The 14,715-nt window shown below is 34.3% G+C and overlaps 2 pseudogenes; one reads left to right on the top strand and one right to left on the bottom strand.

Annotated features, from left to right (window-relative positions):
* Nucleotides 1–1,793: 1,793 nt before the first annotated feature.
* On the top strand, nucleotides 1,794–6,163 carry LOC114736672 (malate dehydrogenase [NADP], chloroplastic-like; annotated as a pseudogene).
* A 1,317-nt stretch (nucleotides 6,164–7,480) lies between these two features.
* LOC114736675 (NAC domain-containing protein 78-like) lies at nucleotides 7,481–11,107 on the bottom strand (annotated as a pseudogene).
* Nucleotides 11,108–14,715: the final 3,608 nt, after the last annotated feature.

Below are 14,715 nucleotides of genomic sequence, written 5' to 3'. Positions count from 1 at the left end.
CAGCCTTGCTTTCCACTTTCAGGTATTTTCTTTCTCATTTTTTAAGAAACAGCAGGTCAACCTTTTCACAAAATTATCATTCTTTTTACTATTTTCCGAAGATTCTGATTTGAAAAAGGTAATAATTGGGTGAGTTTGGAAGAATTTCAATTAACCCCCACTACCTCATTAATACCAGTCAACTTTAAAAAAAATCTGAAATTTTAACGCATAATACCCCAATGTTAGGCAATAATACCCTTCTTTATTTTGGTGTTGTAAATTTTTTTATATTTCTTGCAAATAGCAGAAATTTGACTGTGAATGACTAAATTGAAGTTGTCCACACCAAAACAATTGAGTGTTATAAATTTTTTTATATTTTTTGTGAATTATTAAATTTTGGTTGCAAGTCCTCAAACTTTGATTATGAATTATCAAATGTAAGTTGTTCATTCACATCAAAACAATTACATTTGGGGGTTGCAAATCTCCTTTTTTTTCTTTATAAATTGCCAAATATGGATTGTAAATATCGAATTTAAATTGTTCGTTCACTCATAAAATTTACATAATTAACAACTCAAATTCAAGGATTTTTTTAAAAAAAATTAAAGGTACTTTTATCTTTTTATCCATAAAATTTTGGTCTTTTAAGCTGCAATGAAATTTCAGAATTTTTTCAGAGATTAACTTATATTAATTGTCTATGGGGGAATTAAATGAAATTTTTCCTTTTTTTTTAATTTATCTGGTTCAATGTAGGAAAGTAAAGAACAAGGGGCTTAGCGGTGAAAAGAATAAATAACAAGTGAGCATCACAATTTGGTAAGCGCACAGATATTTTTCAAAACTGAGAAAGAAGGAATCCAAAAGAAGAATAACAACTTGGTGGCTTTTTTATGCCCAAAAAAAAAAAAAAAGAATAGAAAACGAGTGGCTTAACGGTGAGAAGAACAAATTCGCGACGTGGGAATATGTTCACACACAGCATTAGGCATTAGCCACCAAAATGGAAATGGAAAACAACAGAAATGTGGCTCAGTCATTCCCGCAAATACCAACCATCAAATAAACAAATTAATTATTTATTGTTGGATATAAATTATTTACAATACACTTTCAATATAGTTCACTGAACTTGAGAAATAACAGTCAGTTTCATTAATTAATTTTGTTTTAAAATTTAATAATTTTCTAACCCTATCATTATTTTAATACTATATACTTTATACTATCTTCTGCCGTTAATACAAGACTCAGTTCACTGATCTAAAGAGATTAAAAAAATTAAATAAATTACATAATTATGGTATACGTTACATGATTTTTTTAAAATACGTATGTATATTATGAAGAGGGTGTTTGGCTTCCTTAAAAAGCACTTTTCCACCAATCGAAATAAACTCCTCCATATATTTGCTTTGTATACTGTAAAAGTACTTTTAAAACCATAATTTTGACTCTATCCAACCACTCCCTAAATTTTATATCAATTTATAAGTAAAAAAAATGATGGATATAAATATTTTAAAACAATTCACTTAGCTTTCTTAATTATTCTCTATTTTAATAGGTCAATTATTTTTATGAATAATAAATGAATGCGAGTGAAAAATTGAATGATGTAACTGAAGTGACATTACATTCTCAATGTTACAAATACGACATCATGTGAATGTGAAGTTGGACGAGGGTGGTAAGGAGATGATGTTCGAGTTGTTTGACTTACAAGTGTCAATTCCTTAGCCTTATACCCTCTCACACGCAAGTGTTTCGATTCATCCCAACTTCCTCTTCTTCTTCTTCCTCCTCGCAAAGGAATTGACTTCTCTCTGTCACATATATATATTTCTCTGTGTCTGCTAACTCCTTCAACGTACGCCATGGCTTCTTACACTAAGTCCCTTGTTCCCTCATCCTCTTCCCTTTCACGACGTCCTTGGTTTCCCCCTCACATTCGCCATCCTCCTCCTCTTCCACGCCGCTCTCCTACCTCATATCCCTCCATTTCTTGCTCCATTGCTACCAGGTATATATGCTCTGTTTTTAAATTGCTACGTCCCCATATATGCTCTGTTTTTTTTTAATATTCTACTGTGATCAGTAAAGTGCAGGGGCCGATTGTGGAAAGGGGTGAAGAGGTGAAGAGTAAGAATAATGAAGATAACTGCTATGGAGTTTTCTGCTTGACCTATGATCTCGAGGCTGTAATGTCCCTTTTCATTCCTCTACGTGCTTCCTCGCTTTTGTCTTATCCCACCAACTTCGTCTTTAGATCTATATTACCTTCTAAATCGTGGTGCTTAATGTCATTTGGGCTACAAGATGCTTACTGGTTTTTCATGAAGTTAAACCAAATGTTTAAACTTGCATCAGGATGTTGTAAATATGCACTCATGATGTTTCTACATAGAGAAGTTAGTTGGAATGTTCATTAATGCTGTTATAAGTGAATTCCACAGATCTTTTCTGGTTACTTTACCAGGAATTTTTTTTAAAAATTTTTTACAGACCTGTTTTCAAAACAAGAAATAAATAAGATATATATATTTCTTTCAAATGATACGAACTTGAACTTCTACACATGTCCCTTCTCTGTTTCTCTGTTCCTTTTGGCTACTTGTGTCCTACTAATTTATCCCTCGAAAAACAGGGTGCATAATTGTCCAGGTGTTAATACATATCTTAGAAATCAGCATTCTTTCCAATTTTGATGACTTATGCACAGTGTGATTTGGTCGATTTTGTAATGATATTAATAATTATAATTGCTGATTAAATTTGTTAATCTGTTTGTATGTTGGCAGGAAGAAGAAACAAGAACATGGAAGAAACTAATCAACATTGCAGTCTCTGGTGCAGCTGGAATGATCTCTAATCACCTCCTTTTCAAGGTCAATCCAAATCTTTTGAATATCCAAATTTACCACCTTGTATCTTTTAAGGAAGAACATTATTAAATATTCTTCTCTAGCAACCCACCATTGAAATGACTCGATTTCTTTTGTCAGCTTGCATCTGGTGAGGTTTTTGGTCCAGATCAACCTATAGCTCTGAAATTACTGGGATCTGAAAGATCATTCCAAGCACTTGAAGGTAAGATCCATTCATTTACAGGCTCTCTTCCATTTTGAACCAACTTCAGAAGATTACCACGATAATAAACTATTAATTAGGTCCTAAACGTATGAACTGGTTAGGGAGTTAGTTTCATTCATAAAATTGATATATAATCAACTGTTATATTGGGATATTCTAGAGAGATCATGTCACATTTGTTAGAATTAATTTATTCAACTTCCTTAATCTTCCCAATTTAACTAAATAACTCTCACATCAAGGACACCGGAAGAGTATTATTCTGAATATATATACATACATACATACATACATATATCATCAGTGCCTCTTAACATTGTTGCTCTGTTTCAACATATAGGAGTTGCAATGGAACTGGAGGATTCCTTGTTTCCTTTACTAAGAGAGGTTAGTATTGGGATTGACCCCTATGAGGTGTTCAAGATGTAGAATGGGCTCTGTTAATAGGCGCTAAGCCTCGCGGTCCTGGCATGGAGAGGGCTGACTTATTAGACATAAATGGCAAAATCTTTGCTGAGCAGGTATATCAGTTACAGTTACTTTGATCTCTCTATTTCTCTGCACAAGTCCACTTACTAATCTCTCTGCTAAACATTCCATAGGGAAAAGCACTAAATGCTGTGGCATCCCGAAATGTGAAAGTTATAGTTGTGGGAAATCCTTGCAATACAAAGTAAGAGAAACTCGATAACTTTCCCCGATTGTTTTCTGCATAAACTAGTCATCGCAGGCTGTTAATAAGCGTGTGTACTAATTTTCAGTACTTTGATATGCTTGAAGAATGCTCCAAACATTCCTGCAAAGAACTTTCATGCTTTAACTCGCTTAGATGAGAACAGGGCCAAATGTCAGGTACAGAGTTCACAGACTTCACTTCTGAAGTATGTTTCATCGACAACTTTGTACGTGCTTAGCTTGATCTGCTTATCTTTTACAAGATAAGATCAAGGAGCTAAGAATCTCTCTGCATTGGTTTTGATTATATGCACAGCTAGCTCTCAAGGCAGGTGTCTTTTATGATAAAGTGTCAAATATGACCATATGGGGGAATCACTCAACTACTCAGGTCATTATTACACGATCATTATTACCTAAACAACTCTGCTTGAACAGAGTTTTCTAAATTCTCTTCCTTGATATGGTGCTAAATTTTCAACAGGTCCCTGACTTTTTAAATGCCAGAATTGATGGTTTGCCTGTTAAAGATGTGATCAGGGATCAAATGGTTAGAGGAAGACTTCACTCAAAAGGTTCAAAAGGTAAAAGTACAATCAACCATCTGTGAATATGTGGATATATATATATAAACTAGTTTGGACATCATGGAAGGAAAATTTATGGTTGGCAGAGAGGTGGTGCTCTTATTCAAAAGTGGGGAGATCATCAGCTGCATCAACTGCTGTATCAATTGTTGATGCCATTCGCTCTTTAACCACTCCTACTCCTAGGGTGATTGGTTTTCCTCTGCTGTAAGTATCAGTTAATTAAATGAAATTGTGTGTGTAAATTTTAGGAGAATCATTAGGAGGTCCTATATAAGAAAGGAATGTAATCACCAAAAATCCCACAAAAAGTGAATAGTATGCAATAATAAGTTCTGATACAAGAAATGGCGACATGTCATGCTTATACTTGTTATTAGGATTTTTTGATGATCATGTTATTTCTTTGAAACCTAATAGTGATTTCTTGTAAATTTTTTCATACAATTATTTGATATCTGATACTTAGTAGAGTATCAAACCACAAGTGCAGTAACCTATGAGCGCAATTTGTTCTCTCTTTTTGTTTTCCACTTTGTTCTCTCTTCTCTATCTCTTTCTTCTTCTGGTTTTGATCACACAGTTCGCAACTGAAAAATCAGGTGTATACAAATGGGAATACTTATGGTATCGCAGAAGATATTGTTTTCAGCATGCCATGTCGATCTAAAGTAAGTCTGTGCCTGACATGTTCTTCATTCTTCTTCAATTCTTTAAATAGCTTGTGCTTGCTCCTAAGACGCTGTTTGTTATCCTTTTAGGGAAACGGTGATTATGAACTTATCAAGGATGTTATAATTGATGACTACCTCCGACAGCGAATAACCAAAGTAAGCATCACATTTTATTTTTATCAGGACAAAACTTACATCAAGTTGCTTTATATTACTAAGCCAATTTCATAGATGAATTCGCAGTCAAAGTATTTTAACAACTAACAATAATAAAATAACAAGGGTAATTGAAAACTTAACTTGAGATATAAGTAAATTGACTAAATTTCTTTATTCTGAAGTGAGTTTTTTTTTTTTTTTGGGGGGGGGGGTTTATATCTTCTTTGAACAGCCATACTACAGGAAGAGATATATTACATACAATTCTTGTACATGTACAATTGGCCCCATTCTACTGCTATGTCACATCTCTCAAAGAATATGAAAATCTCACGTCTCTCTCTCTCTCTCTCTCTCTCTATATATATATATATGCTCTGTCAGACTATAAAACATCTGTTGCATCATTGTTATTACATCGAAGTCAGGACTTAAAGTTGGTGGGTATTCAAGATTCTTGAGGATGCAAGATACCAAAACTTCAGACTCCTTGATAGAATGATAATATTATGTTACCTTCAACCTCCTGAGAAGCAGTGCCTTTATTTACGTCTCCCCAAAACAGGTGATTGTATCCTCTTGTTTTGCAGACAGAAGCAGAGTTGCTGGCAGAGAAGAGATGTGTGGCTCACCTAATAGGCCAGGTAACCTTCTTATTTATACATGTATGCTAATGTGTTTAACCAAATTGCTGTGCTGAGACTCGTCATTTGAAACATGCTTTGATTCTGATTCAGGGGAGTTCTGTGTGTGAGCTGCCTGGTGACACAACGCTCCCTGGAGAAAAGTAGCAAAACCAATTAGCACCTTACAGTTAGAGCGCACTTCTACACTAATTTCTAGGTAAATAGTCCAGTAAGTGAACAAGAAAAATTTGTATACAGGGCCAATCATAAATGCCAGTCACACAAGCGCTTCATATACACTTGCGTGAGATTCACTAATGACAGCTTATGATCGGCTTTGTTTACAAATTTTTTTCCTCTTCCTTTTTTAAATATCGATGGTAAGTTCACCAAGCGGAGGATAATGATTACTGTACAATAAATCGAGCGTAAATTTTGCCCGGTTCACATGGTAGGCGATGCAAATCATTGTTTGGCTTTTCCAGCCACATTGTACTCATAATTTGTGATCCATATGTTGTAGTATGGCAATTAAATTTAGTTGAGATAAAATTTGCCGTCCGAGACCAGCGTGCGTTTGTTGTATCCAATAACTTGGCCCCTTGTATGTTGATAACCCGACAGAATTATCGACAACTTGAGCTATTCGCAAAGGCCAACTTAATCTTCCTCACGCGAGCACCCGACTCCAATTGATGTTAAACAATCTAAAAACGGACACAATCCAATCTACATCTAATGATCTGCGCCTCGTCTAAATATTACTACCTCCAGTTCTAATTATAAAAGCCAGTTGACTAATTTGAGAAGATTAAGAAAGTAAATTGAGTTAGTTATTTATCCTAAATAGGTGTTATTTTTTCTAAATATCCTTATTAATCAGGTGCTGCATTTAACTAGAACTATCATTATTAGAAGGGCTACGAGAACAAAATAGATCAGGATTTTATATTTAGAACCAAATAAAATCAAACAGGATTTTATATTAAAAAAAAGTAATACAATAGCCTTCACATTACATATACATGGCAATTATAAATTATTATAAATTACACAATCAAAGACGGATGCATATCCATTCCAGATGTATGCATCTAATGACTGATCTAGAATAACCTTTTCAATAAATGAAATCATCAATTTATATATATATGTTCTCCATTATAAAGATATAATTTTATATATTTATAGTTGATAATTCCTTTAAAAATCGTATCAGGTTCCATGCACCTTCGAACGAGTCAGTAGTAAATCAACAAATCTAAATCAAGTATCCCGCATTAAATTGAGAAGGAACAAAATTCAGATCTAATTACATGGGGTTGAGATTCCCGTGCAACAATAAAAATACTCAACCTTGAACTTCAAGGAATAAGAAATCACCAAAAACTTACACACAGAAACGAGAAGACATCCGACATGAAACTTCTAGGAATCCCTGAATCACCAACGCTCACACACAAGCAGAAACACATCCGAGGCATGCATATACAGAGAAAATACAGTCCCAAAACAAAGAGGTGCCCGTGTCAGTTCGGTTCCCTCTCCAACCGAGCCAAAATATTGACATACCGGTTGCAAGTCTATCAATATAGTTATTGATGACCACAACTAATGAATCAATTTACAAATAAAAATTAACAGCTAAGCTGAGAATATACCCGAGGCTGCAGAGATATTGAGGCGGAAATAACCTATAAAATTAATGTATATTATGTACTATATAAACCAAATACTAGTATAGCTGTTGACATCCTGAAACCAAAATATGAATGTCAATTATGTATAAATTACAATGAAGATATATAAAACAACACATCAGCTAGCAGTCAGTCTGACAAAATTTAACTAGAGTATTCTACAGCGTCTTAAGATCCTAGTCACTCAATAAATGTATCACTGATACCAAAGAACAATCAGCTGAGTGCAGCTTATTGCTTATTGCATCGTATACACAGCCTTCCGTGTGTCATTTACCGGCAGCATACATGCAACTCCCAATCTTGCAACTCAGTGAAAGAATAAGAACCGAAAAGAGCATCAAGAAAAACCAGCAATGTGACACCAAACAGGCACTCTTGCCAGATAGAAAGCCAGAAACGGGGACCAGCGCATCAGAATTATAACTAGGTTGAGAAAAATCAGAAGAGATCACGAAGTTGAACCCTCCATTCTTGCCAAGCGTCCAGTCCATCCCGTTACCTCTAAGAGTAATGTTAGTTACTCTAATCATACCTGCAGTTACATGATTGGAAGATTGAGCAGCAGAATGAAGGAAGAGCAATGTCTTTGGGTGGAAGCTCTGAAGCAAAGGCAGGAGGCGCAGGGATGCTGTCCAACAAGCGACTGGCCCTTTTTGTCAATGGATTCATATCACCTAGCAAACAAAAAGATGGATGAACGGTCCGAGTCGGACGTTTGCCAAAAAATAAAAGGCAAAGAAAAACAAGTAGAAGAGATAGGCCGACAGCTTAAGTGTTTTTTTCAACTGTCGCACAAAAATCAAAGCAAATAACGGGGAGGCAAAAGAAGGCTCACCTGGTACTGATTTTGACAATTCAGGATTCTGCTTAGAAGAGGAAGCTCCATCACTACAAGGTGCTTCATCAAAATTCTGCTTGCATGCCATGTTCGGTTCCTCATCCACATTCTATCAATGAGACAATTTAGTTATACAACTATTGTAATAATCACTAAAAGGTATCTAACATTGAATACCTAGATCTAGGATAAGCCCTAACCTGAATGAAAGCCAGTCCTTGGTCAGGAACTGATTCTACATTAATCTGAGGAGACTCAAAAGATATAAACTTGGAAATATCATCATCAGCGTCCAAGTAGTTAAGATACTCATCCAGCATGTCCTTAGTATCAAGATCCGCCTCAATGGGATTCAAAAGATCATTGGTTTCCAGGAATGAACCATCACCGATCTGAGGAAAATCAAAAGCATCCAAGTATAGATCATCAAGTGAATGATTAAAGTTAAGAGGACTTCCATCATGCCAAGCTTCCGCTTTATATTATCCTTCGATGTTTTACCGTCCACAGCATGCTGCTCAGGTATATTCAGGAACGACCCTCTTGAGGCTCACAAGTTTCACCCCTGCTTACAAGGGCTTCTGGTCTTCAGTGGCTTCCTGGGAATACTCAGGTACAGGGTAGCTACTACTCTCCCCATAACACATGTTGACGGGAACAGCAGCACTAGCAGATGCTATGTCCGTATCGAGGTTCTAGAAGTAATCAGAAATTCTCAAGATTAGACTATTTTTCGATGCTGGACACTAGTAACAGTTATAAATAGCCACGAAAAAGGAGCAAAGACGTGCACTGAAACAATATCGAGAAGAAACAGACGATATTACAAATCCAGAAAATAATAATACACAAATTTATGCAGCATTCAATCCACGGAAGTTAGCCTACATTATATTGAATAGAAGAAAGACAACATTGGCATAATTCCAGAATATAATATATAGATATTTGTCCGTCATTCTTCATCAAAGACAAAAACTAAAAATATCAGTGCATGTACCGGCGAAACGAACATTCGACACCATGACTACACTACGGAGATAGCACAAAAAGCCACACGTAGTAACATGAGTATATAATCCTGGTCTTCTCTTAATGATTAAAGACAAGCTTGGCTTTCAAAAATACCAATATAACTAATCAGAAGGAGCGCGGAAGAATTTAGGTGAGAACGACAATATGGACCGACCATATTATACTCCTCCGGTTCTTAATATAAGAACTAATTTATGAGTTGATTTTAGTCCTAATATAAGACCATCTCTTATATTATCAATTTTCTCTAAACTACCTCATAAATACTCCATCAACCATAATCAGGTAGAAGAGGAAGAAGGCGGTAGAAGAGGAAGAGGGGTATTAGAAAGATGATATGGTGTGTTTTAGAAAAAGTGTAACTTTTCTTATAATTAACTAACTTATTTAACTTCCTTAATATAATCAATTAGTTAAATGAAATTTATATTAAGGATCGGAAGAGTATTAATTATTAATTATTAAAGTCATAATTCCCCGCAGCAACTGCTCCAAATAACGAGCTCTCAATAGACTTGAAAAAAAAAAAAAAAGGTATGAAATAACATTCCTAAGTAGTTGGAATGGAACGCAAACCTGCTCAAGGTCGTTTGTTTCAACGAAAGCATCAACATCATCACACATTAAAACTTCATCAGTAACAGCCCCTTCCCCTGACACCGGAGCCACCTCATCCCATCCCATTCCTCCTCTATAAAGGGGGCACCGTACTGCTCTCCATTCTTTGGCCCGGTACCGCTCTTCTGGAAAACCCTACAGAGCACAAAAGCATCCTTCTCCCCGGAAAAAAGAAAATGAACAGGTAGTATTTTCAATACAAATGACCGATCAAAAAGATCAATGAAAAGATATTGTTATCCAATATACAAAACATGTAGCAATATAGTCAAAGCACCTGAGCTATTCCTGCATTCCCCAATTCTTCATCGGCCATTCTGTACTCGTGCATAACCCAATTGGTACGAGTACCGTGCGGCGCTCGACCACTGTGATAAACCAGGGTCTTCTTCATTCCGACAATTCGCAAGCTGTGTCGGACAGGACGATCCTTCCCCGTCGTCTTCCAGTACCCTTTCTCCGTAGCCCGATTAGTCTTCGACCCATTCCCGTACTTCTTGTCCAGCCCACTGAAGAAGTACCATTCCAAGTCCCTACTTTTCAGCTTCGACTGACCTAAGACACCGCAGGGTCCCCAACAAAAGAAAACTTCTCAATCAGCAAGAGCGACGCAGTTCACTCGCCACAACAAACAACAAGACAATGAAGAAATTAAATTCAATTTAACACTACATACATAGAGAAAATCATCCTATACAAAAGAAAGACAGAGAAGAGCAAAAGAGCTAACAGGGGAGGTCCCAGGGTTCGGATTTATAGATGTCGATGACGGCAATAGGGTTGAACCGGACGGATTTGCCACACACCTTGCGCCTGAGGTAGTAGCGAACGATTTCTTCGTCGGTGGGGTGAAATCGGAATCCGGGGGCGAGAGAAGTCGCAGAATCACGACCCATTCGTGGATCCAATCGAGGTGAATCGCTGAAACTGAAATTAAAATTCGGGTATGAAATAGAACAAAGTATTAAAAGAGGGCAATTGGGAATTAGGTTTCTTTGGTGTTTCAATTGCAGTCAGAGAGTTGAGAGGAAATGCAAGAAGAAGGCAGGCAAGCCATTTCAGCGATGAAGCTCGTCGGAGTCCGTAGCCGCAAAGAGCATTTAAAGGACGGTAGAAGGTTCTAGCATCGCGGGTGGGTGTTGGATAGAGTCACAGACCGGGGTATATATATTTCTCACCTGCTCTGCGCGCCCTTGATACGCGGGATGGTCTCATGGCAGACACATGGCATTACATGATTAGTTACATGACAGCATATGGACCCAGTTAAGAAAGTACCCCTCTCTCAGGAGTTTTTCTAGAGAAATTTCGTGTTCAGCAAGTTGTTTATTACTGTGCGTCTTATCTATTAAGATTGGATTTATATTGGGTGTGATGGTACCTTAATACTTCATGAGATCAGAACAGGTCAGATTTATTTTTTATTTTTTAAAATAATTATTTTAATAAGTAAAGGATAAAAAATAAAGATAATCTCTTAACTATCATTTTTTAAAATATAATTTTTCTATTTTAAAATAATTATTTAATAATATTAAATCTGGACGGTCCAGATCTAGATTGCTCATCAGTGATGAGCATGAGTGCTCATCACCTGATGAGCACCGAATGGGGACCCGCTTAAGAGGATGCTCATCACCTGATGAGTACCGGATGGGGATTACTTAAGAGTTAGTTTATTTAAGTAAATTAAAAAAATTAGTTAAATTAATTATTTGTAATAAATACATGTTATTTTTAAAAATATCTTACTAATAGAATTGTCATTCTTATAAAGACTTTTTTTTTAAAAAAATAAATATAAAAGACAAAGTATTTAGAATATTATATTTAAGATCAAAATAAAAGTTAAACAAGTTTTTATATTAAGGACGGTAGGTAGTATTAGCTTAATTAAGACCTGTTTAACTAATTTGATTATATTAAGACAATTAGGTAAGTTGGTTAATTATAAAAAATATAACATGTTTTTCCTAAAGTACCATAATTATCTTTCTTAGTATCCTCCCTCATTCTTCTAAATAATTATGATTGAAAGAATGTCACTAGGTATAATTTAAAAAATTGATAAATATACGTTACATTTAAAACTAGATCAACTCAATAATTAAATTTTATATTAAGAATCAAAAGAATATGTTAAGTTTTTCAATCAAATATAAGTATGTGTTCTATTTTAAATATGACACATTATCATGTGAAACAAAATAAGATATTTCAATTTTCATTCAGAAATTTTATACATTTAACTTTACTTTAAAAGAATGAAATTCCTTTCACCAAACTCAACTATAGTGGGTCTAAAGACCATTTTTTGACAAAAAAATTTATATTCTACCCGTTAGTTTTTAAATTTACGTGAAATTTAAAATAAATTAAAAATAAATTATATCATTTATAAGTTATGACTAATATAAATTGTTATAAATTTGTTTTATTATATTAATGTTAATATTAATTTTGTTTACTAATAATAAATTTATAACAAACTATGCTATTCACAAATTATAATTTAGGTATAGGCTACAGTATAGATTTACATCAAGTTTCAATTTAATCCATTAAATTTATAAAATGTACTTTTAATCCTTTAAGGCTTTAACCTTAACATCATTAGTTTCATTTAAAAGAAAATATTGACTCAAAGTAAATTTAAATAGTTACTATAATTAAATGCTAGCAAAATATACTCTAAATCTTAATTCCCTAATGTAATCCTTTGATATTGTAAAATTTTAACATGTTTTGCCAACATTTATTTGCCGGATCTCCATTTAAATTTGTTAATCAACATTTTTCATTAAATGAGACTGTGTTAAGATTAAAGGGATTAAAAACACACTTTACAATTTAAAGAACTAAACTAAAATTCGATATAAATTTAAAGAAACAAAATGTATACTTTAATTGTTAAACATATAAACTTATTTTTTTAGATTTTGCATGATAATATGTTAACCTCACATCATTACGTCAACTAAGATTCTTCATTGTGTAAAGTGTATTTGTTCTTAACGCAAACATCTAAACTCACATCATTCCTTGGTCTTGGTTGACTTCTCCAATTCCACTGCATTAAGCAAAGGATGGTTATCTCACCTTGTGTAATTTATAATAATGCATTTGAATAAAACATTATTGAATTGTTGCCAAAGTCTAAGCAGATTTTTCAACTAGAAAAGCAACAACTTTTTAAAAGTTAAAGAAAATTGAATTTGTTAATAGCTGATTGTTCAAATAGTAATACCCCCGGTCATGCTTATATGAGGTCCTGAACGAACTCACGTACTATTATATTTATAGATGGTCAAACCTAGAAGCTCACGTTTAAAAAGAATTTAAGAAAAGTGCTTAATACATTAGATTAGAAGCCCAAATAAATTTTTTAAAACTTGGATTTAAATGATTATCCAATCTGTACGTAATATTTCTCACCAAAGTTCACTGAATACTGAAAAGCAGTGTTTTTGTTCTTTGGTACCAAAATTTGGACAAGGTGACCCTCTATCCCCTTTTCATTCTTACTTCTTCTGATATTGTGTTGTCTTATAGGAGGAATTAAAATTGAGAGGAATATTAAGTTTATTAAAATCAAGATGAGCGTCACAAGTTAGAACATTTATATAAACATTCACCAATAACATTCTAACAGGATACTTCTTCCGATTCTTAATATAAGATTCCGTTTAACCTTTTTTTAATCCTAAATATAAGACCCTAATTCACTTTGTTTCTCATATTTATGCATTTTCTTCCAAAGTAGTCCTTCTAATAATAGTAGTTATAGCCAATACACTTGATTAGCAAGGATATTTTAGAAAAGACGATATCTATTTATTACAAATAACTAACTTAACTTATTTCTTCAATCTTCTCGAATTAGTCAACTAGCTCTTATAATTAGGACAAAAGTAGTATAATATAACTTGCAATCCTTCCATCTGACAATAAAATTCCCATGCACCTCTCTGTAAGACGAGTTACATGCCATCTAATATTTAAGCCACCGGTCTATGACAGAATTTGAAGAATAAAGTCACAAACTATGAGTAGCACATTTTGCTATAAGTTTGTAGATGTGGGTTCGACCTTGAAACATATTTAAACAAATACATGTACAAAGTTGTCCATGAATATAATTTGGCTTCACTTATAAACTACATCTACTGAAGAATTTCTCGTTCCTCGCAGATTTATTGGGTTCCTATTCATTCCTAAAGGTCGAAGTCCATAACACCATCTTCACAGCAACTAGACACCGTAGCATGTGCGTTGCATGAGATGACCCCTTGGTGGATAACAACAACGAGAATTATAGAAGGTGCATATGTGGATGTAAAATTTTAGTTGTCACTTCATAAATTGGTGGTTCCATTTTAACTAAAGAAAATTTTATTTACTAACGGGGTTAAGTCTAGCAGAAGAAGCTAATCTTCATAGTATGACGAACTAAGATTTGAATCCCTGCTGGAAGAAGTGTCAACATTTAGTGTCTGATAATGTCTTGAATAGGATTGCCTTTAATAGTAGGATAGCTATGTGTAACAAAAAAATAAATAAAGTTTCATTTTTTCCTCTATCCAAAAACTTCATTTGTTAGTATGTATTTTTAAAATATACTACCTCCGGTCCTTAATATAAGACCCTGGTTGACTTTTATTTTGATCCTAAATATAAGACCCCAATCCACTTTGTCTCTTATATTTATACATTCTTTCC

Source organism: Neltuma alba, unplaced genomic scaffold (genome assembly GCF_004799145.2).
Source record: "Neltuma alba isolate B1F8T4 unplaced genomic scaffold, ASM479914v2 tig00013357_pilon, whole genome shotgun sequence".
Taxonomy (NCBI): Eukaryota; Viridiplantae; Streptophyta; class Magnoliopsida; order Fabales; family Fabaceae; genus Neltuma; species Neltuma alba.
The sequence above is the reverse complement of the archived record's forward strand: the minus strand, read 5'-3'. Positions and strand labels throughout refer to the sequence as shown.